Genomic DNA, 14,981 nt, shown 5'->3' on the forward strand with positions numbered 1-14,981 from the left:
GTCAACGTAAAATACGTCCAGTCGCACCCGAGGAGACAAAAAATGTTGACGTAAAATACGTCCAGTCGGCGTTTAAGGGTTAACTAAATCTTTTGACCGTAATTCTTATCAAAACTTCATGGGGACCACAGTCTACAGAGTATATCTAACCATTACAGGAACAGCTATCTGAACCAAGACACTTCTCTATGTTATCATGATGCCAGAGCAGAAAATCCCATACACTTAATAACAAGGTTATTATTTCCTTTAATTATCAAATTTCATCCTTAATACAGAAAACAAAAATGACAATTTGTCCAAAATTGCATTTTTCCTAACTATACAAACCTGAGGTCCTTTTACAATAGGAAGGTACTAGCGGCAGCTGGATAGGTCATAAGCTTTCGAACAAGGGGTTCGGTAGTTAACTGCTTGTCCGACAGGCGCGCGCGCGACTGGGAGGTAAACAAATCACTTTTGCTTTTGGCCCAAGCAAAAACTGCAGAGTGAGGGGTGGCATGAGGTGGGACTATGTGTAAAAGGACCTCAGGTTTGTATAGTTAGGAAAAATGCAATTTTCGACAAATTGTCATTTGTTCCGACACGGCATACAAACCTTCGGTCCTTTTACAATAGGAAGACTCACTTCTTGGTGGGAGGAATCTGAGTCTTTTGTGAACAGACTGGTGTTCGCCCAACCTTGGAATGCCTCCCTGGTCGTAAGAGCAAGGGAGGGATCCAAGCCTCTGTCCGATTGATCGGGGTGTGCACCGCAGGATCAATGGTCAGACCTCTGGACCAAGTACTAAGAGAGAGGCAAGCGTATCTCTTCGTACCAGCAAACAAGAACAAGTTCCTATTTGCAAGAGGCAACATAAAGTTATGGTTTGTCTCTTGTTGGCATCCACTTCCCCCCCCTTGTAGGGGGAAGGAGGTGGGGATATTCGCTCCCAGCACCCTAGTGAAAAGGGATAGGATGGGGCTCTGTCGAGTAGCTCACCTGCATCTCGTCCTTATCCAGCAAGGTGATGACCGTATCCCTCTACCCACAGGTAGAGGGGGAGAAAAAGATAGGAAGAGAAGCCAGTCACTCTCTCATTCACTTATCTATTCTTACAGTCACACCAGGACTCGATGCTGTTCAGCCATGCTAAGCGGGTCTGGGTTAGCTACACAACGTGTTGAGCAGCCACCACGGGTCCCAAGGAAAACGATCCAAGGACCTGTGGGCAATATCCAAAAGGTAGAAGGAGGTGCCAGTGGTCTGGTTGTACCAGACCCCTGCCTCAGTACCTGCGCCACGGAGAAGGTTATTGGTTAACTCGAGGGAAGTGCTTACAAGAAGTTCTAGGTCATCTTGGTGCTGACGAAAAGTCTTCAACACTCAGCCTGGGATGTCGAGTTTCTTCGAAAGAAAGCACGGTCACGCTTTCACAGGACAAAGCAGCATCTCCTTCACATCGAAGGCGGTGAAGTCCATTAGGGAGGGGATTGTGAAGGACTCTAAACCGAATCGTCAGGAACCGAAGGGTTTCTGAGTCTTCGCTACGAAGTCGCTACGACATCGAGCGTCACGAATCCCCATCCCCTGGATGCTTGACTTCGCAGGAAAAGTCATGCAATTACCATCAGAGGAAAAGAAGGGAATGGTCGTATGACCTATCCCTCTTCTCGACTTCGGTGATGTCCTGTACCCATACTGGTCTATCCGTCTGCAGCGAAGTGTCTCACATTCTCCTATCCCCATGCAGTTAAGTTGTTCTTCTCGGTAGTGGATAGGACACCGACACTCAATGGTGGTGTCGATGGTATGGGTACTGTGACAAGCCGTTAGGACGAAGAAAGACTGATATGGAACAACCGAACTAAGTCCACAGCGAAGTTCGTAACTGACTTGGGCGCTCTGACAGCTGCCGACTGACTGCGTCCGGTAGGAGGCAAGTTGTCCAAAGCACCCCGAGCAAGTCACGTGACCTTCGCCTTAAAAGGGTTATGCCAAGAGACTAAACAAATAATTTGTTCGTCACCGATGCCAGAAGGCGAGGTGATGATTCTCTTAAGGCATGTGCCCAACAGGCGAAAGTCAATTGCCTTCTAGAGACCGAGGTCCCTGATGGCAAGATATCTCATAGTATAGTTGATTCTCAGCTAAGGAGAAACAACACTATGTGTCGTTGAAGACGAAGGTGTACATAAAATGCAACCTACGTCTTCACAGCTGAACCGAGAGAAGGATTCTCAAGATTCTGAACCTGTGCTACAAAGACTGAGAACGCTAACCGCTATTCATTGCTGTCCGGTGAGGATCGTAGTTGCAATAAAAGCGGAGCGCTTTTCAGTAATGAAGACACAGGGAAATACTGCCTGAAGTACTGCTTCTCATGGGCTGAACATTTGTAAAGTAGAGCTGTCAGGTCGGAGAGTAGGCGATGTCTTCTGACACATCTGTTAATTCGGGGCGAACAATGAATAATTGCACACCTACGAATACGAGATATTTTGAAGACAAACTCAGATGTCTGCAAAAATCATTCGCATTATCGCGGTGCGATGCAGCGGGAGACTAGTACAGACTTCAGTTACCGTGCGGTAAACAGAAAGATGAAAGAGTCCAAGAGATATCTCTGTTGAAAATTCTCGCAATGTCGAAGGCGATGAAATCGAGCGTCACAGCAGTAGATGGTCCTTCATTATTGCGAGAATCCCCGTTAATCAGAGACCTACGTCCATGATTGTTGGGTAGAGATACGGTTCGGTAGTCAATCAAACCAGGGGAGAGAGAGACGTAACCGACCGTGCATCTCCGAGACCTAGCTGATACTGAGCTGCTATCAGGCAGTTCAATACGCAGTAGCTCTCGGTGACTCGTCATCCTGAGTTGCCAGTTTAATCCCTTCCACGAAGGAATGCGTTCGGCTAGAACCATCGAGCATAAAGAATACACTCGAGCAATTATATTTAAACGAAACGGATTTCGGTAAATACAAAAGCTGATTTGGTGTTGTCGTGACAATACCAAGTATCTAAAATCGAAACTGATAACTGCTGGGAGGTTGCAGGCAACCCCGAGTTGCAGTTCAATTAAGATACAATTCGTCTCGGTCACAAACCGTAGAGTTAACTACGGTATGCGCCTACCCCCCGGACAATTCAACTGTTAAAAGAATCGTGGTCGCGAGGGTAATATACGTAGTATATTTGTAGGTTCTGTACCACGACCTCCATCCTAAATTCTTTTCCCCTCGAGGAATGAGAATAAAGGATTGGAGATCGACCGCCTTCGTTCTCTAGTCAAGAGAGTGAAGGAGAAGTCTTTCCCAAAGGAAGCTTCAATGGTGAACAGAACACCGAAGACGATAGTTCAAGCCAAACTGGAAGTTCCCGTCCGTTCTTCTCTATTCCAGGTTAATCGCCTACTGTGAGATACTCTTTTTTCAGTCAGCAGTCTTCTTCCAAATGCTAGAAATTACAGAAAAGAATTCGAGCATAAGCGAGGTTCCCGATTATCGTGTAACAATTATCGGGGATTCTCGCTCAGTTTGGGACCGTGGTCTCGCCTAAGTGTTTGGAGATCGTAAAAAACTCGAACACTCTGAGTGCGCTAGAAATTCCGTAGAATTCTAAGCACTCTGCGAAACCCCCACCGAATTCGTCAAACGATATCGGCTGGTAGTCCTCTCGATTCCCGTAGAAATTGAGAAAGGGCAGGATCCCTCCTCAACGACCGGGGCTTACGTCAGGTAGGACCCGAAGGTGTCCCCCCGGTAGCGCAGCCCCTAACGTGGGATCTTACAGAGAAATCTCTGTAGGATCCCTCCCCTTTCCCTCGTAGCCGTAAGGAGAGAGGGAATGGGGGAGGAATAGATACTGGCTCGCCTTCCCCAGCGGAACTAGCAGTTGGAGAAGAAAAACGGAGCCAGCCACTGCCTTACGGCGATGGCCTCCCAGAGCCTGGGAAAACGTATCGTCAGGAGAAAATGTTTTTCCCGAGGAGGGTTACGAACTCATACTGTAGGTAAGGGTCTGCCGCCACTGTGAACGTCGTCTGGGTGGGGCTGATCGACACCTGACAGGAGAGAGCCGATACCGTCCTCCGACTCATTCCAGTCCTCGTCGAGGTCGAAACCTCTCAGGAGGACCGAAGGGGTATTCAAATACGGTGTCCGAAGACACGTAGAAACGCCTCTGTCGAAGTAGAGGAGGTGAAGTAGCTTGTTCGACCGGCCAGAACTGAGAGAGCCTTCTTGTCCGGAGACGAGAGACTAAACTGGTTCAACACAGTCGGCAAGCTCCGATTGCAGCAGACCCACCGTCGATTTGGGTTCCCTCTCGGGCCCCAAAACGACTCGAGCCGAGACGTGGCTCTGCTGGTGGGAACGGCGATCCTTCCCCGAGGTCGTTGTGCTGACGAATCAGCACCATAACCTCGGCAAAGTTCCTCTGGATCTCGGAAGTCACAGCATCTTGCAGAGTAGGACTGTTAAGCCCTTCGAAACAAGAGCATATTCCGAGAACCTTCCTCCTAAGAAGGGGGAACAGCGACAGCCCTCTCGGTCTTCTCCATCCACTTACGCATACGTCCTGGCCGGTCCAAGAACCGTGCCTGGCACGTAGGGCGTCGTGGTGGGATCAGAGGGGCGCACCCCTCACGATCACTCCTCAATACCTCGCTCCTCCCGGTGTAAGCCCGAGAAGGTTGAAAGTACGGGAGAGGCAGACCTGACGCTCCCTCCTCGCTCGCTGGCAGAAACCAGCAGGCTTGGAGGGCTGCAGGCGATCGTCAACCCGCGGTGTGGCGATCGAGCTGCAGGCCTGGTCAAACCGTCTCGCTGTGGAGAACGGCTGGACTGAGCACAGCAGCCCCGATCTCGAGTGTCAGAAGAGCTGGTGCTGGTTGCCGTACCCGATCGCTCTGTGAGAGCGACGGTCAGGGCGACCTGCAGGCTCCACTGTCACGGTGAGACCGGTGCTTGTCCTCACGGCACGTCACGTTGCTGGTTCCAGCCGTGGCTGGCACCGCGAACGGGGGGACCTCTTCCCAGCCTCAGCCCGTGGCCGGTCGTGGACCACCGTGACCGTCCCCGGGCCCCGGGTAGGGCGCCAGCTGGTCGCCGCGAGAGCGAGAGCTGGTCTGGTGAGAGTCGTGTGACGGCTGTCACCAGTCTTCCGCTCCGTGCCGTGAACCTGACGCTAAGCGGGCTCAGAGGTCTGGTTCCTGGCTGCACGGTCGCTGGTAGGCAACCGTACACTCGGTACCTCCCGCGAAACGAGAGGCCGAGACGGAGCCCTGATGCAGTGGCAGAACCACTGACACCAGGCGAGGAAGTACCGGTGTTAGCCGGTACCCCTCTGGTCCCCGTAGTCTCCTTCCTTGCGGAAGAAGAGACGGGCCCCCGCTCCCGAAGGAGCAGGAGGACCAGCGGAAGGAACCCTCCCGTCCCACCGAGGTGAGACGGGTCCCGAGAAGCTCCCGAGGGAGACTTCTTAGGAGGGAGGAGGCAACCTTCTTCTTCCTCGGCTGTGAAGGCTTAGAAGTCGAAGGGGAAGAGGCGGCAGCCGACGACGATGAAGAAGATGAAGACGACGACGACGACACCTTCCTCCTCTTCTTCGTCAGCTTCCTCAGGACAGACGTAAGCTCTGCTATCCATGGGCGGAGCCGGGCCTGCTGTAGCCGAAGCCACAGGGCCCGGTACCGCACCTGTACAGACAGACCAAAGTCTGGGGTAGTACCACCACGAAAACAGGGACGACGTCAGCAGGTTATGGGCATCTCAGGAACAGCAGGCACAGCCAGCACAGCATCGGCAGGGACAGCCAGCGCAGCAACGGCAGGGGACAGCCAGCACAGCAACGGCAGGGACAGCCAGCACAGCAACTGCATGGACAGTCAGTACAGAATCAGCAGATACGGGCATGGCAGCACCGGAACACAGGAGGTGGAGCAGCAGCCAGCAACATCCTGGTACCGGCAGCAGGTCCAGGGGCGAGCTCTAGGGCAGCGGAAGTGTGGTCGCGGCAGCGCGGCAACCACGAGCGGCGGCGGCACGCCCCCCTCTCGGTACGGCGAACGGCACTTCACAGCGGCTGTAGGCAAGACTGTTACCACGTGAGGCGAGTACACCAGGTGAGGAGGGACATCGTCACCTGGAGTCGATATCGTTGTCGTGGTCACCACTCCATGGGTGACCGCAGCAGGCCCAGACATAGAACCGCCGGCCTGGACACTAGGCACGCCCTGCAATCGACGGACACCCATACCTCACCAAGGTCCACCCTCGTGGCAATAGCACCTGCGGAAATAACAGTAGTAGTGATTAGTGGGGGGGAAGTCCCCTCGCGCGGGGGGGTGAGCCCCACACCGAACGAGCGGAAGACCCCGAATACAATTGTATATCGGGCACCGAGCGCCCTCCCCCGCGCTCGACGGATCGGGCGAGGAGAAGAACCCAGATAACCTCCCCCCCCGAAGGGGAAGGGCCATCTGTGGGAGCTGAGTGGGGGGGGGGGGGGGGGGGGATTCTCGTTCCCCACCCCCGCACAGCACCCATGTACCCAACAATAATAATAAGAGCCCGAGAGCAATCGTGCCCTCGGCACCGAATGCAAGGGCAAGAGGATCAATTCCCTGACTGAGCGGAACTTGAACCAAAAAAAAAAAATATTGATGCAATCAATAATAAAAGGAATAACATGAAAAAGAATCTTGCATTACGATTCACTTCACAATGAATAAGGGCTCGGAGCGAGCGCATTTGCGCCCTCGGTACCGAGCGCAAGGGTAAAAGGATCCATTCCCGATTATGAACGGAAACCTTGATCCATAATGAATTGATGCAATCAAAATATATATGAAAAATGAAAAAGAATACTGCGCTTGCGATTTCACTTCATACAAAATAAAAAGGGGAAGGATCAATTCCCGGGAAATAGCGGAAACATTGATCCAAGTAAATAATGCAATCTCAATAAAATATGAAAATGAAAAAGAACTGCACTTGCGATTTCACTTCATTCAAGTAAAAAGGGGAAAAGATCAATTTCCGGGTAAGAGCGGAAACTGATCCAAAATGAGTATTGCTACAATCAAAATAAATATATGAAAATGAAAAAGAATACTGTACTTGCGATTCCACTTCCATACAGAATAAGTTTTCGTGCCGAGCGCATTCGCTCGGCAACGAGCATACAGGTCAAAAAAATATAAATGAAAAGGGCACTTACTTACGATTTTCATCTACACATTTTCAACCAAAATATAAGCTCGGAGCGAGCGCTCTCCCGCCCTAGGCACCCGAGGCATACACAATACGAGGATCATTTTCTTTCTGGGAAAAATGAATTCCCGCACTTACGCCCTTCAGTCCCGGCACTCGGGTAATCGGAGGGCGTGGAGAAACCAAGATCCTTTAATTCACAATTGAATTCAATGGAAATAAATATGAAATGATTGTACTTACAATTCAGTTTCACTAGATAAATAGAAAAGAAAAACACAACCATGCGAAAGCAACGACGATGAAGCGGGCAGAGAGCGATGATACACGTCTACACGCCAGCAGGCCGAAAGCAAAAGTGATTTGTTTACCTCCCAGTCGCGCGCGCGCCTGTCGGACAAGCAGTTAACTACCGAACCCCTTGTTCGAAAGCTTACGACCTATCCAGCTGCCGCTAGTACCTTCCTATTGTAAAAGGACCGAAGGTTTGTATGCCGTGTCGGAACAAATCATCTTTGAAGCAAATGTTTGCTCACAAAAATGTCACTTTTACACTATGGCAATAACAAATAAATAAATCACTTTCTCTTCAAATGTTTCACAAACATAACATCTTATGCTGTACTTTGGGTAATAGCTTTGAATAACTTGAGGAAACCAAAAAACACAAAAAATGTTATGCTATCCACCTTTCAGAACACCAAATAATGTACTACAGTGCAATAAAGTTTTATATATGAGTTTGTCACCAATTATAAAGAACTAACAACTCACAATAAAAATTCCATGTTCAATTATATACTATGTATCTATAGCAATCATTGATAGAAATCTAATTACCTTCGTCTGCTGGACACTTATAAGATCAGGTGATGGAAGTGGATTTTTGCCCGTTTTTCCTACCGATTCTTTATGGCTTTCTACATCAACAAAAGATGACACTTTACTTAAAACTTTATGAATTTCATGAAGGACAGCAATCACATAGCATCCATAGGCAATACTGAAAAAAATAATAATAATAAGTGTGGTACACAGCCCTACTTAATCAAGCTAATATGAAGTTGCACCTAGCTTAGAATCACTTATAGCCTAAATTGAAACAATCTTTGTAGTATTCAGAAAGTGAGTTTTGAGCTCCCATGAAAAGATAGAATTTTTCACAATGCACAGCACATAAATCAGAAGGAAAGTTTTCAGTGTATGCAATAATTCACTATACAATAAACATCCTGTTCATGCATAAAACTGAATTCTGAAAGTTTAAAATTTCCAAAATAAAAATTTATGAGTCTTGTAGAATTCTTTAGGAATTTGCTGACAAACTGGCTCCTGAGCTTTGATTTCCTTTTTGTTTTATTTAATTCAGTGGTATCCAAGCTACAAAACATGTAGCTCAAAGGGGAGATGTTGTGGTAGGCTGAGTTTGGTTGTGAGAAGAGGCTTGTGTTTTTGAAACCATGGTGCTTTGTTTTTAGTGGTTGTGTGTTGGTGCTGTTTGGTTGTTTTTGTGTTTTATGTTGTGAATGTCTGACATGAAAGTTGGTATTAATTAATGTTTCTTTTCTCTCTTTTTACTTGCAGTTTGCTAAGTGTGTCAGGGTAGAGTGATTTGCTCCCTTTCAACCTATGGTATAAGCAGCTTGAGAAATTAGGATTATAAGAGAGGCCAATCACTGTAGAAGAGTTGTTGCAAATAGATGAAGGGACAAGGTAGAGAAGTGATAAGGAACATAGAGAACGTGAAGCTGCTAGATCGCAGAAAAGAACCAGAAATGCTTGGTCAGGCTGCTCTTCTTCCCGTTCCTCCATTACTGTTGTATCTACAGTACTGATGGGAATTGTGGTGAAAAGTCCGTTGGAGTTGCTGTTGGCCTACTTTGTGAATGTAACACTTGATGAAACAATAAAAGACGCAGAAATTGATACAGTGGATTACATGATGCTAAACCCTAAAAGGTGCGATCTAGACACTTGCCGCAAATGAAGTTCAATAGCAGGAAAGAAACAAAATATTACTAGGTGAGGGCATCCTCTCCAATAGGAAGAAGGATATTGACAACTTAATATGCACTGATTGATGATGAGCAAGCTAACTTTCAATCCGAAGAAGTTTCAAAGACCATAGTTGGGGGAAAACTTTAGTATCGGAGGAGGTTCTTTTGTTAGTATTAATACGGGAGGATTGTACATTTAGAATGAAGTTTATTAGATAGGGGTTTTTAATTAGGAGGAGTTGGGGGGGAGGGGGGGGATCCAGGATAAGTCTTGAGGAACTATAGTTAAGTTAGGCTGAGTTAGGTATAGGAGGATAAGTTTGTCAGATTAAGGTTCTTTATTATATGGCCACTGTAGTATTAAGGTAATAAATTAGGTGAAGGAAAGCTGAGTTTCATTGAATAACCTCCAAATCTGTTCCCACCATATTGCCCCAATTGTGTCTATACCAGAGCCCCGTACATAACAATTTGGAGCCCAACGTGGGGCCTTTTGATAGTAAAGCAAGAGTGGGGTGCATAATTGGAGATGGCAGAGGGAGCAGGTTTGAACAGTGTTGGGTCAGGTTGGAATGAGAGGTGGGATAGGCAGACATACATGATGATCAGCATTCAGGATAAGTTAGAGGAAGCCTAGGCAAGGGAAAATAGATTGGTTATAAGGACAGAGGTGATGGATGACAAAGTGTGTGAGATGGGAAAGAAAATGGCCAATAAGACTATGAGTAGCCCTAGTGTTGAGAAATGAAGACAGAACGATGAGGTAAAAGGTGCAAGGAAAATGATCCCTGAGAAAGGAAAGGAAGTATCTGCCATAGATGAGGGCTGTATGAGTGAAGTGAGTAAATGTCATGAGGAAGAGAAAAGTAAGAAAAGAAAGGGAAAGAAGAAAACACAAAAGGGGAAAGGGGTGAGGAAAGAGGAGTCTAGTTCCCAGATTTGGAGGAGTGGCTCAGACTCAGAAGTTGAGAATGATTGAAAGAGTGGAAGTGGAAGTGGTAGTACATAGTAGTACATAGTAGTAGTATTAAATGGTCGAGTGAGGCAGAGGAGAAAGTGGCCAAAACAGTGTTCCTGAGGGAGGTTCCCCGATTGGGAAATTTAGCATGTCTCCAATTCAGAGGGAGAAGATAAACATGGACATGGATCATCACACGCCCATGTACGTGATGAAGGTCCTACTCTCACTGTTCATTTTCCAAAGTCAGGTTGGGATACCTTAGCCAGGAGTGATCTTCTCCCTGATGTTCTCACTTATATCGTTCTACATTACACGGACGTGTATGTGCCTCATCACTGGTCTGTGTACATAGTTCATCGATCGTCCATGTACTTGACCCATAGCATGGAGGGAGGAATGTGCCGGATATGTAACAGGGCTGGAGGATTGGCAGTAAAGGTATGTGCCAGGTTTGTTGAGTTGGTTACAGTTGCAGGAATAAGGCTGCAGGAGGAGGATTTTTACATTGTGGATAGAGTGAATGAGAGGTATAAGTTACTGGGGTAAGAATTTTTGAAGAAAAACAAGGTATAAAAGTGCTCTTGAAACAAGAAATAATAGAGATACAAATGGGGAGTGAAACTAGTGTGAAGTTGTATGTGGAGGAGGTTGGACAAGTAAGTTTAAAGATGGTTTCTGGAATGGAGATGTATGCAGCGGGGGACGTACCATTGCCAAGAGATTGGGGAGCGTGTGGAGTGTGAAAGTAGGGTGGAGAATCAATGTTGGAGTCGGTGCAAAAGGTGAAATATTCATGTTAGATAGAAGCTCTGCTGCTATGTTTAATGGAATTATGGATGTAAAGGGCCTAAAGGTGTGCATACAGGTGTGCGGGGATGTGATGTGAAAAAGGACAAATTTCCAAAGACAATTTGTATTTTTCATAGCTACAAACCTTAGGTCTTAAAAAAAGGATAATTTTCTAGCGCCTACCTGGATCCTGTTAAATCGCAGATGGAAAGCAAGGAATCTTGTGAGATCTGGCAACACATGCGTATATCGAGTGAAAAATGGTCAAGGACCACGCACCCACGCTACTGTGTTCAGTCTTTCCCAACCCAGGATGTCATAAGAAGAGAGGGGCGGCTAGAGGTGGGCAGTACAATGTTAAGACCTCAGGTTTGTAGCATTGAAAAATACAAATTGTCTAAGAAAATTTGTCATTTGTTCATATGCGAACAAACCTTCGGTCTTAACAAAAGGATAGACTTATACTTGGAGGGAGGTACAGACATCCTAAACCAGCTGGGGGGCCTACCCACCAGTCCAGCTCCAGGAGAAATATCTACTGGAGAGGGATTGATGCCTGTGAAAAGCTAGGTACAGTGATATCCAACAACTCAGCCACTGAGTTACGTACAATGATATATGGGACGAATCATTGTATAGGGAACCAAAAAGAAACTTTGACTGTCCAATAACAAACCACTGCGCCAGAGTTCGTTACCACTCCTTACTTCCCCTTGCTAAGGAGCGGAGTATATGCTACTGAATAAAGGTTGGTTATTTGCATACCAAGCAACCAAACTTTCAGTATGCTACCTTACTCACCTGCATCAGACCAGTCCAGCGAATGACGTGTCTATTCCTCAACCTACCCGAAGGAAGAAGGAAAGGTACAAAAGAAAGAAAGACCAGCCAACTCACTCATTCTCTCATCCACACAATCATCTTAGGTAAGATACAAATGTGCCCTCATAAGGGTAATGATGAGTTACACAATCTGTTGGGCAGCCACTACAGGACCCAGGGAAAACGTGTCCATAGATCTGTGGGCAACATCCTTAAGATAGAAAGAGGTGAACGTGGACTGGGTAACCAAGTACCAGCGCTCAGCACTTCATGAGCAGCCAAATTCTTCTTGAAAGCCAGAGAGGGACCAATACCCCTAATGTCATGTACTCTAGCCTGCACAGACGTGGCAGCAGAATCATCAAGAGTCAATCAAATACGCCTGTCTGATGGCTTCCCATATCCAAAAAGAGATTGTATTCTTGGACACCTCTTTCTTTGTACGCCTCGTGCTAACAAAAAGCCTACGACAACCTAGCCTAAGGTGCCACGTCCTTTTAAGGTAGCAACACAGAGCCCTGACAGGACATAGTGTGCTTTACATCATAGCTCAGACTGTGCAGCTTCCCCACTCTCTTCGAAGACGCCAAGGCCAGGAGGAAAACCGTTTTGAGTGTCAAGTTCCTGTCTGATGAACGATGCAAAGACTCATACAGAACTTTAGTGAAACTTCTCAAGACCAAGGAAACATCTCACATTGGGGGCTTGAGCTCTCTAGGAGAACAAGACAGCTCAAACCCCTTAACTAGCAAGGAAAGTTCCCAGGATGAGATGTCGATACCTCTAAGGAAAGTTCCCAGGATGAGATGTCAATACCTCTAAGATATAACACTAAACTCAGGGCTGCCCTGTAGCATCTAATGGCGGAAAAAGACAAACCTTTCTCTTCTCTGAGAAGGTCAAAAAGTCTGCTATGTGCTGAATAAGAGGTTCAGAGTGGAGAAAATCCCCGTTTGCGACGCCAATCACCACTTCCTCTATCACATCCTTGTCTAGCATCTTCTGCACTTCCTCCTGGAGAGCCAAGAACTTTGGAGAATCTGGGGATACACCCGCCTGAGCAGAGGCTTGTCCGAGAGCGGGGGAGAGAAGTCGAATGGCAGTAGATACCCCATCGGATGGACATCTACCAACTTCTCTGCCTCATAACTTTGTCACTTGGCCACTGGCCCACCAGGTACCCTCTCACCTGTGGCACAGGAGAGGGAGAGGTGCCTAACCTATCAACGACCCCCTTACTTCTGCCCCTGGGGCCCCTTCTCGACTTGAAAGAGCAGGAGCAAAAGGGACATTGGTCCTCTGACCTAGACTGGGATGAATGGGAAGGCCCTGCCAAAACCGTCAGTCTTTGGTGTCAGCCCGGCGTCGGCCTATCGCATCCTCCAGCTCAGTCCAAGGGAACAAAAACTGAGATTCTAAAAGGTCCCCATTCCTCAATGCCAACAAGGACTCAGAGTCAACTGATCTTTCTATCCTAGGCAAAGCTGCGTCTCTTCTGATCAGGAGAATATTAGCCCACAAATTGACACTGAGGTGTGCAAGATACAAGAAAGCCTTGCCCACAGACTGCAACAAACTGGCAAGAGAAGAAGCACTCACCAACCCCTCTGGGGGCCTCTCAGACACTATTTTGGCAATGATTGTCGACCAGAAGTCCAACCAAGAAACCGCCTGTAACATGGAGGCTGCCGTTGACTCCAAAGCCGAGGCATCCTGTGAAGACAAGGATGGAACCACCGACCTCACCTGCTCCAGAGTCAACCCTGGCTTCAGACGAATGATGTCCAGGTTAAGATGACGAGACATTAAGTAGGCAAAGTTTGTAGCATAGTACTTCCTATGCCTCGTGAGTGGAGGGGGAAGCAACTTGGAAGAACCCCTAGAGCGAAGAGACCCGTCCCAATCTGACAGAGGCGTTTACCTTATGCAAGACCGACTGGACATGCCCCAATAAGGGAAGTTGAAACGACGACTTGGGATCTTACATAGCCCTCAGCAACGCTTTCAAGCAGGAAGGAGTGAAAGATGACCGAGCCTCAGTCCTACTCAACAAATTGTTGAACCCATGAATGAGATCGACAACTTTGGTAAAGGAAGAAAAAAAACTCTTGTGTGTCTCCCTTCTGCTCCAGCAACGGAGACCGACGACGAGAAGAAGATGCAGGCTCATCCAATGCACCTTCCTCATGTAAATCAACAGAAGAGCCAGCAGCCAAACAGCCCGAAACGCCAACCAACATGTCTGGCTGAAGCCAAGCACCAACTCCTGCGACGAACCGACCACAACACTAGGAATATCACCACGCACACTCCCAATAGATGACTTAAATATGTGGCCACGTACATGTACGTGTGGGGCGGACGCACGTACGTGCGAAGGAGAAGCGCCTCGAACACTTTACAAAGAACAAGAATTCCTTGGAGTCAAACCCTGGGTAGCATCAAGGGGAGGGGGAGACAAACACTCTTGCTGCAATATTTCCACGTTCACAACCTTCGATCTCTTCACAGGCGTCTTGAGATCCTTACGGCAATGAAAAGGCCCTGGCACCGGAGAAACAGAAGAATCAGCAACATGCACATGAATGCGCGAGGTTGCAACACACTCGCGACTCAATGCAGAGGACGAAGCCGCCACTGAAGATTGCACAGGGAATGAAACACTAACACTCAGGAACACTAACACTAGTAGGAACACAGGCGTGCCGCTCCTCACTCGTAGGCGAAAAAAAAGCAAAGTCCTCAACCTTCCAACGCTTGATACGCCAACGCGGTGGAGATGGGGGAGAAGGAGAGGATGACAGCACTGACTCCTTACACCATCTCTTTGCAGGAGGAGGGGGCAGCGCAACACGCTTGCTTCCAGTCCTCTCAGCCGACATTGCAGCAAACCCATCTTCCAAAAAGAAAAAAAACAAAAAACAAAAGTCCAATCTCTTAAGAACCACCTGACATAAAGCCTCAGCAAGAGAAGGAGGTGATGACATGGATGGGAGATGGAGCATATTGGATGGCAGCAATGACGTAACAAGAGCAAATGATGATAACACAGATGAGCGAGGCAGCGCAGCAGAGGAAACTGGAAGAGATGTCATCGACGGAAGTGACATCACTAGCAGCGCTGATATCACGGCTTCCCTTTGACCTGAGGAGGAAGCAGGCGCCACTAGCAGAGGGATACACAATAGCTGACCCCGTGATGTCAACAGCAGC

General features: G+C 47.8%; 1 protein-coding gene across 1 annotated transcript in view; it reads right to left on the minus strand.

Moving 5' to 3' along the window:
• LOC135213100 (uncharacterized) overlaps window positions 1–14,981 on the minus strand; it is a 243,724-nt gene that overhangs the window by 168,610 nt on the left and 60,133 nt on the right. Inside the window, exon 3 of the mRNA XM_064247017.1 lies at window positions 8,040–8,202. The gene's annotated coding sequence lies outside the window, so the exon portion shown is untranslated. The remainder of the gene's footprint in view (window positions 1–8,039; window positions 8,203–14,981) is intronic.

The sequence above is a fragment of the Macrobrachium nipponense genome, chromosome 11, assembly GCF_015104395.2.
Source record: "Macrobrachium nipponense isolate FS-2020 chromosome 11, ASM1510439v2, whole genome shotgun sequence".
Lineage (NCBI taxonomy): Eukaryota > Metazoa > Arthropoda > Malacostraca > Decapoda > Palaemonidae > Macrobrachium > Macrobrachium nipponense.